The sequence below is a fragment of the Tamandua tetradactyla genome, chromosome 7, assembly GCF_023851605.1.
Source record: "Tamandua tetradactyla isolate mTamTet1 chromosome 7, mTamTet1.pri, whole genome shotgun sequence".
Classification (NCBI taxonomy): Eukaryota; Metazoa; Chordata; class Mammalia; order Pilosa; family Myrmecophagidae; genus Tamandua; species Tamandua tetradactyla.
Genome location: NC_135333.1, coordinates 59,220,050 through 59,237,249, shown reverse-complemented (window position 1 = coordinate 59,237,249; position 17,200 = coordinate 59,220,050). Strand labels below are relative to the sequence as shown.

Genomic DNA, 17,200 nt, shown 5'->3' with positions numbered 1-17,200 from the left:
CCGAGATTGTCTCAACAAAGCCCTTATCACCTTAACCTTTCTGACCTTTGATGCTCACCAGTGCTCACCCATGGTAAAGCACTGGGCTGGCCTTCGGGAGGTGCCTACACCCATCCCTCTGGTTACATGGAGGTACCCACTCACAAAGACATGGAAGGGTCCACACCCACTCTTAACCCAAGGGTGAGGTTTTGCTTGTGTCTTTCCAGAAAACACAGACCAGCCCCTTTGGATCCCCAGTTGGCTGACCAAGCCCGCCCTGTCTAATGGACGAGCTCCCGCAAACCCTGCATCAGCATGAACCGCAAGTGTCTTTGTCACCCTTCTCACCGTTCTCTCTCCTCTCGTTCTTGCTTCTGCTTCTCCCCGATGCCTCCCTCCAATATACACCCTTCCCTTCCAACCCCCACCAGTCTTGGAAATGGACCTTAGCACGATGGGAAGATTCCAAAATTGTGCAGACCCAGGTTATCACAGGCCACCCCTCCTTCGTTGTTTATGCCTGTGATCTAGTTCTGCTTCCAGAGGGCACACCATGCCTTAACAAAGCCCAATACTACATGTGCCCATCCTCAAACCCAGGAAAACGGTATTGCAATGCTCCCAACCAATACTACTGTGCATACTGGGGGTGTGAAACACTAGCCACTACTTGGAAACCTCCCTCTACTGATCATTACCTAACTCTAACATGGACCCCTTTTTTTTGGATGCAAACCCCATGACCACTCCATCAATCATGTATACGATAAGTCAAACTGTGAAAAACTGAACCTTACTGTACAGCTCCCTACTGGTCCCTCTTGGCTGATCGGCCGAACATGGGGCTTCAGATATTATTTGGAAGGGGTCGACCCAGGGGGTCTTATCATGATAAAAAAGGAAGCAATGCAGCAGACATCTGCCATTGGGCCTAACAGAATACTCATATCCCCACTTTAGGCTGTTCCTTCTCCCAATCCCATTCCCATCTCAACATTATCACCCTCAAACAAAACAAGCTTTTCCTCTGCTCCCTCCATTCCCTCTACCCCACTCTGGTCAATGCTCCAAGCTGCTTTCCTTTCCTTAAACTCCTCCTTTCCTAACCTTACTTGCAGTTGTTGGCTGTGTGTCGCCACCCAGCCCCCTTATTATGATGCCATAGCTGTTAATGCCTCGTTTACTACTTCTGACGAGGACAATCCCTCCCAAAGTCCTTGGACTGGCAGAAAAATTGGTCTCACCATGCAATCCGTTCTTCACTCTGGGCATTGCATTGGTAACGTCTCCACCTCCCTAAATACGAGCTGTGCTCAATCATCCTCTCTGTCGCACGGTAAATACTATATTCCCCCAGTAGGGGCAAAATGGCTGTGCTCTTCCACAGGGCTTACCCCTTGCATAGCGCAAAAGGCCCTCATGGAGACGGGAGAACTGTGTGTCTTAGTGACTGTGTTGCCCCATGTCCTCTTCCATAAAGAAGAGGACCTTTATCAATACTGGGATGTGCGGCTTCCAGCCATGCTAAGAAAAAAAAGAGAACTCGTCACAGCCGTTACTCTTGCCTCTCTTTTTGGCATAGCTGGCCTAAGTGCCAGCATCGCCTCTATCACCCTCCAACAACAGGGCCTCTTCAGCTTAAGAGCTGCGGTGGATGAAGATCTAACCCGCATTGAGAGCTCCATCACCTACCTTGAAAAAATCCCTTATGTCCCTATCAGAAGTCGTTCTCCAAAACAGGAGAGGCTTAGACCTGCTTTTCCTCAAGCAAGGAGGGCTCTGTGCCACTTTAGATGAGGAATGTTGTTTTTACGCAGACCATTCCGGTGTAATTAAGGAGTCCATGACCAAACTCAGGGAAGGACTTGCGACCCGTAAGCGTGAGCGGGACGCCCAAGAGACCTGGTACCAAAAATTATTCTATAAATCCCCATGGCTAACCACCCTTATCTCTTCTATCCTGGGACCCCTTTTCATCCTCCTTGTCCTGATATCTATAGGCCCATGTGTAATTAAGCACCTCCTAGCTTTCATTAAAGCATGGGTTAATGCTCTCCACCTTATGGTGCTTATGCAACAATACCAACCTATTCTTTCCCCTAGCTCTATGTATGATGATGCTGCAACCAAAGTATGACAAACCCCCTAGCTTAAAGGCCTGTTGCTAAACCATTTGTCTAAGACTTATTGCAGACATGGCTGAGAGGACATTAAGCACTGGAGAAACATGTTGAAGATTTGTATTGTGAGCTGCCGTTAACAACCCCCTGTGCACCCTTCCCACCTGCTTTCCCACCAGCTGCTGTGTACCCCTGAGTCCCAAGGAAGTCCTCGGGCTCCTTGAGGTCCCCATCCCCTTCCCAAACACTGGTGGTTTCTGGCCTACCCCCTCCTGCATGCACTCCCATTGTCTGGGCTTTGGCTTTGTCATAAAGTAGCATCGCCTGCATCTCCACGGTCTCCATACTAGCCAGCCTAAGTTGCACATCTCAGTCCTCCTGTGTGCAGATCAGCAGGCAGCCAGTGACGGGTAAGACCTCCTGGGGAGGAAACCTAAGACAGGTGCTGCTGCCCTGCACTTCTGGTGGCTTAGCTGGGAGCCAAAGATGCGTAAGACCTCTGGAGGAGGCAACCTAAGATAGGCACAGTTACCCAGAAAGTTAAAAAACAAAAAAGGAAGAATTTTTGGAGAAGCCATAAAATATCACTATTGTTGGAGAAGCCATAAAATGTCACTAACATGGCTGCTGTGGCTGATGCAAGGCAACACAAAATGGCTGACCTGAAATCTGCCCTCCACCCTAGCAACAATGGTGACCAATCCCAGAAATCTGCCCTCAAGCCTAGCAACAACGACCACCAATCCCAGCCCAACACATGTCCCTGCATGCTTCCCAGCCTACATAATCCTGTGTACTTCCTGAATAAAGCAGACACCTTCCATTTTCCCCTGAGGGTTGTCTCCTGAGTTGTGTGCTATGTGCTCTGTGTCTGTGTGACTGACTCAGTATGGCCGCTTACCCCCAGCCATCAGCTACCCCATAAGTAAGTGCTGGAAAGGATGTGGAGAAAGAGGCACACTTATCCACTGATGGTGGGAATGTAAAATGGTGTCAGCACTCTGGAAATTATTTGGTGCTTCCTCAAGAAGGTAAGTATAGAATTGCCATATGATCTAGCAATCTTATTACTAGGTATATAATCAGAGGAACTGAAAGCAAGGACACAAATGGACATTTGCACAACAATGTTTATAGTAGCACTATTTATGATTGCCAAGAGATGGTTACAGTCCAAATGTCCATCAATGGACAGTGGCTAAACAAGTTGTGGTATATATATATGATGGAATATTATGCAGCTGTTAAGACAGAATAAAGTTATGAAGCATGCAACAATGTGGATGAACCTTGAAGATACTATGCTGTGTGAAATTAGTCTGGAACAAAAGGACAAATAATGTATAGTCTCACTAATATGAACTAACATTAATAAGTAAACTTTGAGAGTTGAAGTGAGAAGGGCTGGACACACATTTGATACTAGAAGGAAAGAGAGAAGATAAAGACTGAGACAATGTAACTCGGGAATGTCTAGAGTGGACAATAATGGTGATTAATTGTAAAAGTATAAAAATATTTTTGTATGAGGCAGAACTAATGAATGTCAGCATTGCAAGGTGTTGGAAATGGGATGGTATACAGGAAAAAATACTTATAGGCAACTGCCTATAAGTAGAGTACTAGACAAAATCTTCCAGTATATCATGGGATGAAAATGGTTGAGTCATATTTTAGATGTTGAAAGAGCCTAAAGTAATGTAGAAAAGCATGAAGTTAGCTGCAATGGAATTGGTTAAAAGGAAGTACCAGCAAATGATTTATTTTTATTAAATGGGGAAATATGAATATGAATTGGTAAGCACATGATATTAAGGAATTATTGTGATTATCTTAGATACAATCACAAAACTGTGAGTGTTGTGGGAGAGTACCTTCATTTTTATGAAATGGAATATGAGGTGTGTGGCATGTCATGTCTACAACTTAATTTGAAAGGGGAGAATCAACATGACATGGGGAAAAATGCATGTTAGCATGTTAGCTACATCATATCTTAAATTTTACTTTTTTTGAAAAATTTAAGAAATTAAGGAGGGAATTCATGCATGACTTACAACATATTTTTCTGTTTCTATTTGAATCCATGGATGTATATCAGTCTATAATGAGAAGACATTCTTCATTTTATAATTACATTGTCCAATGTAGGACCATTACCACTTAGAGTCCAAGTTCTTAAAAGGTAGGTTCAAAGAAAGAACCAGTTTCAGATTTGATATTTTAAACAGTTAATTTAACTGTAGAAACAAAAGAGGAGAACCAGACTGGGATTTAGTCACAAGGTCTGTCCTTGCTACTTGTGCATAGTTCCTTAGAGTTGATTTCCTCCACCTTTATCCCTACTTTAGGCTGATAATGTAATCCTGCAAACCAAGATTATTTAATCATGTCATGTTAATTTCTGCCAAATGTGTGCTTCCTTTGTGAAAAACCAGAATAAATGACTGAGGATTCAAATCCCAACACAATATCTTAATACCTATCTGATCTTATTCTCACTCTTTCTTGTTCATAATCACTCTTCCATGTTTACTGGATTCCTTACTATATGGAACTCATTCCAAATCACTTTCACCCACCCAATTCCTGGCCATGCTTTAAAGTTCAGATAAATGCAGACTTTCCTCCTAAAGGTGTAGTTGACTCTTCCAGCCCTCTTTAATGTCTTTTCACTTCCTCTTCTTTCATAACTTATTGCTATGGTCTGTGCATCATTAATCTAAGACTACCAAGCTGAGATGCAATAAGGATTCTAAACCTGCCTTCCTAGACAGATGATGTAGTCTCCTGAATATTCTGGTCTATAAATGTAAGATGGTAGGAGTGGCAGAAATATACACATTTATTTCTGTGTTAGAAGCAGAGAAAGTAGGAGTGAAGAAAAAAAAAGGGAAAGGCCCTCTTGGGCTAAGTTGGCTGCTCACCTGGTTGCAGACAGGCTTGTACTTGAGCCATGGCTTGTTCAGGATCATCTCCAGTTGCCTCTGGTTAAAATTGGACACACTGATGTATTTGGTCAATTCTTTATCCTTATACTTCTCCTGGGCCTGAGAGGAAGAGGTTGAGAGGATGGATTTCTGTAAATGGCTATAGATCATTAAATGATGAAAGTTCACACTGTTAATAAGAACCAGTATCAAGAAATGACTATTTTCAGACATTGAGTAGAGATATGAATGGAGGTGATCTGGATAGGACTAAGGTATATCAAAAGACGAGTTAAAGGATGATATCATCTATATCTTAAAGCTTCAACTTCTGTGTCAGACTAAAGGGAGAGATGTTTATTTGGAGCAAAATTTATATATTGGGTAGTGCATTTCTTAATTTAACATATATGATCAGTTTAGTTGAACAGGAATCTTGAATAGAGCATGAGCTTTTGTTTGTTTGTCTAGGTTAGTGTGATGCCCTGATAATTCCCAGAGTGATCTGAACAGTGAATGAAGAAGTATTTGCAAAATCCCCTTAGGTGAATGGGGAGAAAGGGGCATAGATTCAACTTCCCCAATTGGAGAATTTCTGATACTCTCACTAGCAGTGGAGACAACCAAATCAACAGGCTGTGAGCTTGATCCAGGGGTTTGCTGCTGTGAAACTTACCCCTATAATGGATGAGCTATGCCTAGCTAAAACTTGGCCTATGGGTCACCCCCAGTGAACCTCATTTGTTGCTCAGATGTAACCTCTCTCTCCAAGCTGACAGGTCAAGTGAACTCACTGCCCTCCCCCACTACATGGAGCATGACTCCTAGGGGTGTAAATCTCTCTGGCAACATTGGTCAGAAACTCCAGGATGAGCTGGGAGCTGGTATCAAGGGATACAGAAAAATTCCTTGACCAAAAGGGAGAAGAGAGAAATGAGAAAAAAATAAACTGTCAGTGGCTGAGAGATTTCAAACAGAGTTGAGAGGTTATCCTGGAGTCTATTCTTGCATATTATGTGGATATCCCTTTTCAGTTTAGGGTGTATTGGAGTAGCTAAAGTGAAGTACCTGTAACTGTAGAGCTGTTTTCTAGTAACCTTGTTTCTCGAAGATTGCATAATGATACAGCTTTTACAATGTGACTGTGTGATTGTGAAAAACTTGTGCCTGATGCTTGGTCCTTTTATCTAGGGTATGTACAGTTAAGTAAAAAATATGGATAAAGAAATAAACAAATAATAGGGGAAACGAACGTTAAAATAAATTGGGTAGATGGAAATACTAGTGGTCAATGAGAGGGAGGGGTAAGTGGTATAATATATATGAGTTTTTTTGTTTATTTCTTTTTCTGGAGTGAGCACATGTTCTCAAAAAGGATCATGGTGATGAACACAGACTGCTTGATGATATTGTGAGCCATTGATTCTACACCATGTATGGAATGTTTTTATGTTAAGAATGTTTGTGTTTGTATGCTGTTTTATCAATAAAAGTATTTTTAAATGATCATTTAACTGAAAGACTTTGAGTGCTTTGAAAAAAATTTTTAAAACTAACAGGCAGAGAGATAAGTTAAGTAGAAATAAATGACTGTTTCTCTCTAGAGAAAACCAGGGAAACTACTGTACATTGAGGTAAGAGCTTCTTTTACATACTGCAACCAATGCTTCCCCTCACTTTCTCCCTTTTCCTTTCTCATAAGGTTCTCCATGACACTATTGAACCAAACAGCCTTTGTTGAGAACCTGAATTGTTCAATCTAATGGTGACTATCTCATTTGATCTAGCAGTACCATTTGATATAGTTGATAATTTTCCTTAAAACACTTTCATCACTTGCTTCCAGGCACAGAATGATTTTGGTGGTCCTTCTAATCCCGTGGATTCTTCTCATTCTAGAGTTTCATTTTTTATTTTTTTGGCTTTTAAAGAAGGAATTTATCAAGTTATAAGTTCACAGCTTAAAGACCATAAAAATCTCCAAACTTGCATTCAGGCAAAGATACCTCAATTCAAGAAAGGTTGATATCTGTCACATGGGAAGGCATATGGCTGGCATCTGTTGTTCTTTATTTCTGATTCTGTTGCTTCCAGCTTCTGAGGCCAGTGGTTTCCTCTGTATGAATCTGTGGGTTTTCACATAGCATCTCTGGGCCACAACTCTGGCTTCTGGGCTTCTTAAAATTTCACAGGAAGGCATGTGGCAACATCTGCCAGGCTCTGTATCTCCAGAAATCCACATGTAGGAATCTGCTTTCAGCGTTGACACTCCAAATATTTCCAAATGTCTGCATCTGAGCTGGCTCTCAAGCAACTTTGTTTTCTCCAAAACGTCACTACTTTAAAAAAACTCCAGTAAATTAATCAAGAACCACCTTGAGACAGGCCACATCTGTCTCCAGCCCATGAAGGTGTAATGCTAACCCACTGCCATAGCTCTGCACACGGGCACAAAGGTTCCCACTCCCTAGACCAGTGCACAATAGGATTACACCCCCAGTCTGTGCACCCACACAGCTACATCCTCCTTGGCCACTGGGTTCCCATGTTCACAAACACCAGAGCAACATTCCCAACCTGTGTTTATACCTGCACTGAAATTCATCACTGGACTTGTTGTAACCTGGGCTGTACCTTGCTTCCTGCTACTTACCCACCCCACAAACACAAGGCTTTAGACTATTGAAGGAAATCAACACCTAAAATAAATCAATCAAGATAATTACATGCAACAAAAACAATAGAAGATAACTAAGAATATTACAATGCAGACAGAGATAGCCCACCTTAATCATCAGATTAAAACAGCAGGGGAGACACAGACAATGCAACAACTAATCAAAGATTTCCATATAACTCTACTTAATAAAATAAGTGGGATGGCTAATGACATAAGGGAGCTCAAGAAGACAGTAGAAGAGCATAAAAAGGAATTTGAAAGAATAAATAGAAAAATAGCAGATATCACAGAGATTGAAGTCTCTATTGACCAAATAAAAAACAAACTAGAGGAACACAACAACAGATTTGAACAGACAGAAAAATGAATAAGTGATATAAATGATAGGATAATTTATTTTGATCCCTCAAAACAGCAAATGGTAAAGAAGACAGAAAAATTTGAATGGGATCTCAGGGAGAAGATAGATAAAACAAAGGACACAAATATAAGAATCATTGGTGTCCCAGAAGAAGAGAAGAGTAAAGGATTAGGAAGTGTAGGTGAGGATATAATGGGAGCAAACTTCTCAACCCTTATTATGGACATAAATATTCAAATCAAAGAAGCCCAACAAACTCCCAACAGAATAAATCCAAATAGGCCTTCCCGAAGACACAAACTAATCAATCTGTCAAACGTTGAAGAGAAGCTGAAAATAGCAAGAGAAAAACAATCTATTAACAAAATACAAAGGAAACCACATAAGAATGAGTTCAGATTACTCAATTGGCACCATGGAGTTGAGAAGGCAGTGACATGATATATAAGATGCTGAAAAAGAAAGAATTCCAGCTAAGAATTCTGTACCCAGTTGTGGTAGTTAGGTTGAGGTGTCAACATGGCCAAGTGAAGGTGTCTAGTTCTGTTGCTGTGGACATGAGCCAATGACATGTGAAGCTCGTCTGTCATTGATAACATCTGCGGTCAGCTAAAGGGAGTGCCTGCTGCAATGAATGATGTTTGATTTAATTGGTTGGATTCTTAAATGAGAGCGGTCAATGCAGCACAGCCTAAGCAGCTCAGCATACTTCATCTCAGCACTCAGAACTCAGCCCAGGCCTTTGGTGATGCAGAAAGGAATCATCCTGGGGAAAGCTGCTGATATCAAGAAGCCTGGAGAGAAGGCCACCAAAGATCATCTCGTGCCTTTCCATGTAAGAGAGAACCTCAGATGAATATCAGCTGCCTTCCCTCAGAAGAATTATATGTTTTTAACTAAATAAATCCCCTTTTATTAAAAGTCAATCCATCTCTGGTGTGTTGCATTCTGGCAGCTTTGGCAGACTAAAACACCAGCCAAATTATCCTTCAAAACTGAGGGAGAGATGAAAATTTTCACAGACAAACAAATCCTGAAAGAATATGTCAACAAGAGACCAGCCCTATAAAGAAATAGTAAAGTGAGTTTTGCACATTGAAAAAAAAAGGACAGGAGTGGGAGGCCTTGAGGAGGGCACAAGATTGAAGAGTACCAGTAAGGATAACTTAAAGGATAAAGAAGAGAAAGAGGGAAATGAATATATATTTCTGACAAATAAAATAAAAAGATAAGATGGTGGGTTCCTGAAATGCCTTTTCAGTAATAACTTTGAATGTTAATGGACTAAACTTACTAATTTAAAAATAAAGATTGGCTGAATGAATTATAAAATATAACCTACCTATATATTACTTACAAGAGACTCATCTTAGACACAAGGATACAAATAGATTGAAACTGAAAGGATGGAAAAATATTTTCCATGTAAGTTGTAATGAAAAGAAACCAGAAATAGCTATACTAACATTGGACAAAATAGACTTTAAATGTAAACACATCATAAGAGACAAGAAGGACACTATATATTAATTAAAGGGCCAATTCACCAAGAAGGTATAAGAATCATAAATACACATACTCCAAATCACAGGGCTCCAAACCACATGAGACAGACATTGACAAAACAGAAGGGAGTGATAGATGTTTCAACAGTAATAATGAGGGACTTCAATACACAACTTTCCTCTATAGACAGAATAGCCGGACTGAAGAGCAACATGGAAACAGAGAAGTTAAACAACTTGATAAATGAATTAGACCTAATGACGTATGTAGGTCATTTCATCCCAAATACAAGGATATACATTCTTCTCTAGTGCTCATGGAACATTCTCCAGGATAGATATATGCTGGGGGACAAAGCAGTTTTTATGAATTTAAAAATATTGAAATCATTCAAAGTTATTTCTCTGTTGATAACAGAATGAAACTGGATCTCAATAACCACCAAAGAAGGAGAACATTCACAAATATATGGAGATTAAATAACACAGTCTTAAGCAATCAGTGGGTCAAAGAAGAAATTGCTGGATAAATCAGTAGCTATCTGGAGTCAAATGAAAATGAGAATACAACTTATCAGAACTTATGGGATGTGGAAAAGGCTGTGCTGAGATGGAAATTTATTGCCCTAAATGCCTATATTAAAAAATAAGAAGGGGTAAAAATCGAGGACTTAACTACTCACCTGAAGAACATCAAACTAACACCAAGTAAATAGAAGAGAAATAACAAAGATTAAAGCAGAGTTAAATGAATGTGAGAGCAAAAGTCCAATAGAAAGAATATATAAAACCAAAAGTTGGTTCTTTGAGAGAAATCAATAAAGTGGATGGGCCACTATCAAGACTGACCAAGAAAAAAAGAGAGAGGATACAAGTAAACAAAATCAGAAATGACAAAGGGTGCATTACCACAGACCTTGAAGAAATAAAAGAAATCATAAGAGGATACTATGAACAACCACATGCCAACAAACTAGACAACTCAGATGAAATAGACAAATTGCTATAAACACACAAACAAGCAACACTGACTCAAGAAAAAATAGAAGTTCTCAACAAACCAATCACAAGGTAAGAGGCTCAATCAGTCCTCAAAAATCTCCCTACAAAGAAAAGCCCAGGGCCAGATAGCTTCACAGGGAAATTTTATCAAGCATACCAAAAAGAATTAACACCAACCCTGCTCGAAATTTTCCTAAAAATTCAGAACAAAGTGACTCTCTATAACTCATTTTATGAAGCTAATATTATTTTAATACCAAAACCAGGTAAAGATGCTCTAAGAAAAGAAAACTACAGGCCAATCTCCCTCATGAACATAGATAGCAAATCGAATCCAACAACACATTAAAAGAATATACACCACTACCAAGTGGGGTTTGTATTAGGAATGCAAGGATGGTTCAACACAAGAAAATCAATTAATGCAATACAGCACATTAACAGATCTAAAGAGAAAAACCACATGATTATCTCGATTGATGCTGAAAAGCATGCAACAAAATTTAGCATCTTTTTCTGAGAAAAACACTCCAAGAGATAGGAGTCAAAGATAACTTCCTCAATATGATAAACAGCATATATGAAAAACAAATAACCAGCTTTGTACTCAATGGAGAGAGACTGAAAGCTCTCCCTCTAAGATCAGGAATGAGACAAAGATGACCACTGTCATCACTATTATTCAACATTATACTAAAAGTTCTAGCTAGAGCAATCAGGCAGGACAAAGAAATAAAATGCATCCAAATTAGAAAGGAATAAGTAAAACTTTCATTATTTGCAGATGACATGAAGATCCCGAGAAATCTACAACAAAGTTACTTGAGTAATAAACTAATTCAGCAAGGTGGCAGGATATAAAATTAATGTGGCAAAATCAACGTTTCTATACACAAGTAATCACCTAATTGAGGAGTCAGTTAAGGAAAAAATCCATTCAAAATAGCAACTAAAAGAATCATGTACTTAGGAATGAACTTAACTAGGGACGTAAAGGACTTGTACACATAAAACTGCATAACATTGCAAAATGAAATCAAAGAAATTTAAATAGGTAGAAAGACATTCCCTGCTTGTGGATAGGAAGGCTAAATATAGTTAAGATGTGAATTCTACCCAAATTGATCTACAGCTTCAGCACAGTTCCAATCAAAATTGCAGCATCCTTCTTTGAAGACATGGAAAAGCTAATTATCAAGTTCATATGGAAGAGAAAGAGACTCAGGATAGCTAAAAGCTTCCTGAAAAAGAAGTTCGAAGTGGGAGGATTAACACTCCTTGACTTTAAAACATATTATAGGGCCACTGTGTTCAAAACAGTAAGGTCCTGACACAAAAATTGTAGCATTGTCCAATGGAATAAAATCGAGATTGCAGAAATACACAAGATGTATGGTCAACTGATTTTTATGAAGCCCCCCATTCCTCTGAATTGGGACAAAATAGTCTTTCGATAAATGGGCATGGAAGATCTGGATATCAATAGCCAAAGTAATGAAAGAGAACCCCTATAGTACAGCATATACAAAAGTTAACTCAAAGCAGGTCAAACACATAAATATAAGAACCAGCACAATAAATCTTCTAGAAGAAAATGTAGGGAAACATCTTCAAGACTTAGAATGCAATATAGCTTCCTAAACTTTACACCCAAAGCACAAGCAACAAAAGAAAAACTAGATGAATGGGAACTCCTCAAAATCAAATACTTCTGCACCTCAAAAGACTTTCTCAAAAAGGTGAAGATTCAGTCAACCCAATGGGAGAAAATATTTTGAAATCACTTAACAGACAAAGGTTTGATATCTTGTATACACAAAGAAATCATACAACTCAATACAAAAGAGCAAACAACCCAATTGTAAAATGGGCTAAAGGTAAGAATAGGCATTTTTCTGAAGAGCAAATACAGATGGCTCAAAAGAACATGAAGAGATGTTCATTTTCATTGGATATAAGAGAAATGCTGATCAAGACAAGTATCATGTGAGGTGGTATCAATAGCTACCATCTCACAACTATAAGTACGGCTGCTATTAAACAAACAGGAAACTGAATATTGGAGAGGATGTGGAGAAATTGGAACACTTACGTACTGCTGGTGGGAATGTATAATGAGCAGCTACTATGAAAGACTGTTTGCTGGCTCCATAGGAGTCTAAATATCAAGTTGCCTTATGACCCAGCAATAGCATTACTTGGTATATACCCAGAAGAGCTGAAAGCAATGACACAAACAGACATTTGCACATCGATGTTCATAGCCAGATTATTCACAATCTCCAAAAGATGGAAACAAACCAAATGCCCATGATCAGATGAGTGCATTAACAAAATGTGGTATATACATATGATGGAATACTATGCAGTAGTAAGATGAAATGATGTCCTGAAACACATGACAAGATGGATGAGCCCTCAGGACATAATGCTGAGTGAAATTTGCCAGGCACAAAAGGATAGATACTGTATGATTCCACTTTTGTGACCATGGCAAAGGTAAAGTCAGAGGTTTATAATACAGAATATAGGGAAATAGAAATACATAGAAGCCAGAGATGGGTGAATGGTTAGCTAATAAGGTTGAACTCCAATATAAGCAAATAGATAAAATGAAGGCAGTTCTCTAGTAGGCCTATAAGTAATATTCCCATACTGAAGAAGAACAAGAATGAAAGGGGTTGTGTAGACCTATGTGTCCCACTGATTAACACAAGAAGTATAAATTAGTTCTTGCAAGAACTATTTCAAAGGTATAATTCACATACAAAGAGTGTTTAAGTCCAGGGTACAGGGGGCAAACTGCTATTGCATGCTATGCACTATGTTAAAAAGGAAAACATCAGCACTACCATAGCAACACAGAGGTAATTAATAGGGGTAGGGACAAGAGATAAGAGATGATTTAGATTTCCTACTTGGTGAGGGTGTGTTTCTTGGTTTTCTTTCTCTTGGGAACAATGAATTTATCTAAAATTGAGGGTATTGCTGGACTGTTGACTTTGGGCACTCTACCTGATCCTGTATGAATTCAAGTGGCTGAAAGACACACTGAGCGAGAAGTAGATTGGTGAAACAATGGTGTATATTTATGAATGAATGTTGTCGTGATGCAGAAAAGGAATGAAGTTACGGGGTAAACAATGATGTGAATAAATGTGTGGGAGATTTTGTGCCACAAAATAATGCAGAAATAAAAGGACAACAATGGTATGGTCTCCTTTAGAAAATGCTTACAAGAAAACAGGGGCCTAGATTGTAAGCTTTTAGAGAAGACACCTTTAGTCCACTATGCTAATCAATATTTCTGGATTTCAAGAGGCTGTTATGTATACATCTATAAATATATAATGTGATATTTAGAGATAAGAATGAACCCAATAAGATTGGGGTTAAACTAATTCAGAGCACAGGTGTGATAGTCAGGTTCAGGTATCAACTTGTCCAGGTGAAGGTGCTGTGGACATGAGCCAATGATTCATGAAATTCATCAGTTGCTGACTGCATCTGAAGGTGGCTAGGAGGTGTGCCTGCTAAAATGAGTGATATTTGATTTAATTGACTGGTGCTTAAATGAGAGCACTCAATGTATCACTGCCAAAGCAGTGCAGCATACCTCATCTCAACACCTGCAGCTTAGCCCAGGCCTTTGGAGATGCAGAAAGGAATCACCCTGGGGAAGTTGTTGGAACCCAGAGGCTGAAGAGAAGGCCAGCATAGATTGCCTTGTGCCTTCCCATGTAGGAAAGAACATCAGTTGAAATTTAGCTTCCTTTCCTCTGAAGAACTATATGTTAACTAAATAAATCCCCTTTTATTGAAAGCCAATCCATCTCTGGCGTGTTGCATTTCAGCAGCTAGGAAACTAGGACAACTGAAGTAATGAACACAATGTCTGTATTTTAGAAGCACATATACTCTCTGACATCCAAGGAAGAAAGATATATTTGGTATGGAATAAAAATTTTCTGTAGTATACAATCTAACTCAACTTATCCGTATAGGTCATTTGAGCATTTGAAACACAGGGAGCCCATAATAAGAAACAGGTCATTTAATAATGTATAGACTAATGAAATGTCTGGATACATTCTAGACTATGTTTAGCAGATAATGAAAAAGTATTTGCAAATTCCCTTGAAGTATGGGAGAAAAAATACGGAACTGTTAAACTTTACCATCAGAAAATGCCCTGATACTGTGTCAAACTTTAGGGACACCCAAATCAATAGGCCATGGCCTTGATCTTGGGGCTTACTCTTGTGAAGCTTATGTAGGTAGTGGAGAGGCTCAGTCTACCTATAGGTATGCTTAAGAATGATTCCTAGAGGAACTATTTTGTTGCTCAGATATTGCCTCATTCTCTAAGTCCAACTCTGCAAGTGAAATCATTGTGCACCATTCTATGTGGGACATAACATCCAGGGGTAAAAGACTCCCTGGTGACAAGGGAGATGAATCCCAGGGATGAATGTGGCCCTGTAATCATGTAACAATTCCATCCTGACCAAAAGGGGGAAAGGTAGTGTAACTGATAAATTATCACTGACAGAGAGAGTTCAAATACAGTTGAGAGGCTACTCTGGAGGTTGCTCTTATGCAAGCTTCAGTTAGATATTGCTACCTGTCATAACCTGCCAAACCTCAACCAGGACCATCCCAGCCAATCCTAAAGAACACCTAGGTCAATATATGAAATTCCACAAGAGTTCCTTGTACTAACTTTCCAGACTCCTAGAAAGTCCAGATGGGTCCCTGGACCAGATAAGTCCTGAAATCTAGAGGGCCCAGCCTCTCCAGAACATCAGATAGTTCCAACTCCCTACCCTATATTATTGATGGAAACTTCCAGACTGAAAAATTCATAATGATCATAGCCCAAACACCCATAAAGAGAGAGGTAGAAGCATCAAAGGTGATGATGGAGTTAAACAGAGAAGATAGGATTTAACAAACAAATACGATTGCTTAATCCTTAAATTGATATCTCGTTTCTTCTCCAGTATCTTAGAGCAATGTCTAACTGAAGCTCGAATAAGAGCAACCTCCAGAAGTAAAAACCTAAAATTGTGGAATGTCACAATTTTATGTCAAATGTCAAACTCTTTCAATCTTTTTCAATTTATTGGCTTGCTTTGCGACCCAGAATATGGTCTATTCTTGCGAATAATCCATAAGCACTTGAGAAAAATGTGTATCCTGCTGTTGTGCAGTGTAGTGTCCTGTAATTGTTAAGTCACATTCATTTATGGTATCATTCAAAATCTCTATTTCTTTATTGATCTTTTGTGTAGATATTCTGTCCATTGATGAGAGTGTGGAATTGACAATTTCAACTATGATAATAGAGGTATCTACTTCTTCCTTCAGTGTTGTTAGTGTTTATCTCATGTATTTTGAAGTACACTGGCTCAGTGCATAAACATTTAAGAGTGTTATGTCATCTTATTGAATTTTTCCTATTATTAACACACAATGTCCTTCTCTGGCTCTTTGAATTGTTTTATATTTGAAGTCTAATTTGCCAGATATTAATATGGCAGAAAAGACCCCTGCTCTTTTCTGATTGCTTTTGCATGAAATATCTTTCCCAACTTTTCCCTTTCAACTTATTTTTGCCTTTGGGTCTAAAGTGAGTCTCCTACAGACAACAGAATTTAATCCACTAGCATTTAATGTTATTACTGTAAAGGCAGTAATTTCTTCTACCATTAATACTTTTCATTTTATGTAATATATCTAATTTTTTCCTCTTATTTCCTTAATAATCATCTTCATTTCTATGGTCTTCTGCAGATCTCTTTCTCCTGCCTTTCCCTATCTGCCTGCATTTTTCCCTTTTGTGTTTCTTTCAGAGTAAGTCTCACAGTCACAAATTCTCTCAGTGATTGTTTGTTTGAAATATATTAATCTCCTGCTCATTTTTTAAGGAAAGTTTCACTGGGTAATAGAATTCTTGGTTGGCAGTTTTTCTCTTTCATAATCTTAAATATGTCATTCTACCACCTTCTTGCCTTCATGGTTTCTGCTGAGAAATCAAACATTGTATTATTGAGCTCCTGTTGTATGCGATGGATTGCTTTTCTCTTTCTGCTTCTTTCAAGATTCTTTTTGTCTTTGACATCTGACAATCTGATCAGTAAGTGTCTTGGAGTATGTCTATTTGGATCTATTCTGTTTGGGGTACATGGCATTTCTTGGATCTATAATTTCATTTCTTTCATAAGAGATGGGAAATGTTCAGTGATTATTTCCTCCAGTGGTTTTTCTGCTCCTATTCCCTTCTGATCTCCTTCTGGGACACCTGCAACACATATATTCACATGCTTCATGTTGTCATTCAAGTCCTTGATCATATTTTTCCATTCGTTTCTCTATATTTATTTGTGTGTCAGATTTCAAATGTTCTGTCTTGTAGTGCACTAATCCTTTCTTCTACCTATTCAAATCTCTTGTTGTAGGTCTCAATTGCCTTTTCTTTCTTTCCTATTGTGCCTATTATTCCCACAAGTTCTGTGATTTACTTTTTTTCACACTTTCTAGTTCTTCTTTTTGTTTTCCCAATATCTTTTTTATATCCTCCCTCAACTCTTTGATTTGATTTTTAATGAGCTTTTGCA

General features: G+C 38.9%; 1 protein-coding gene and 1 pseudogene across 3 annotated transcripts in view; both read right to left on the bottom strand.

The window, feature by feature from the left end:
- LOC143691274 (aldo-keto reductase family 1 member C23-like protein) overlaps positions 1-17,200 on the bottom strand; it is a 460,654-nt gene that overhangs the window by 243,685 nt on the left and 199,769 nt on the right. The window lies entirely within an intron of this gene.
- LOC143689710 (aldo-keto reductase family 1 member C1-like) overlaps positions 1-17,200 on the bottom strand; it is a 39,320-nt pseudogene that overhangs the window by 13,606 nt on the left and 8,514 nt on the right.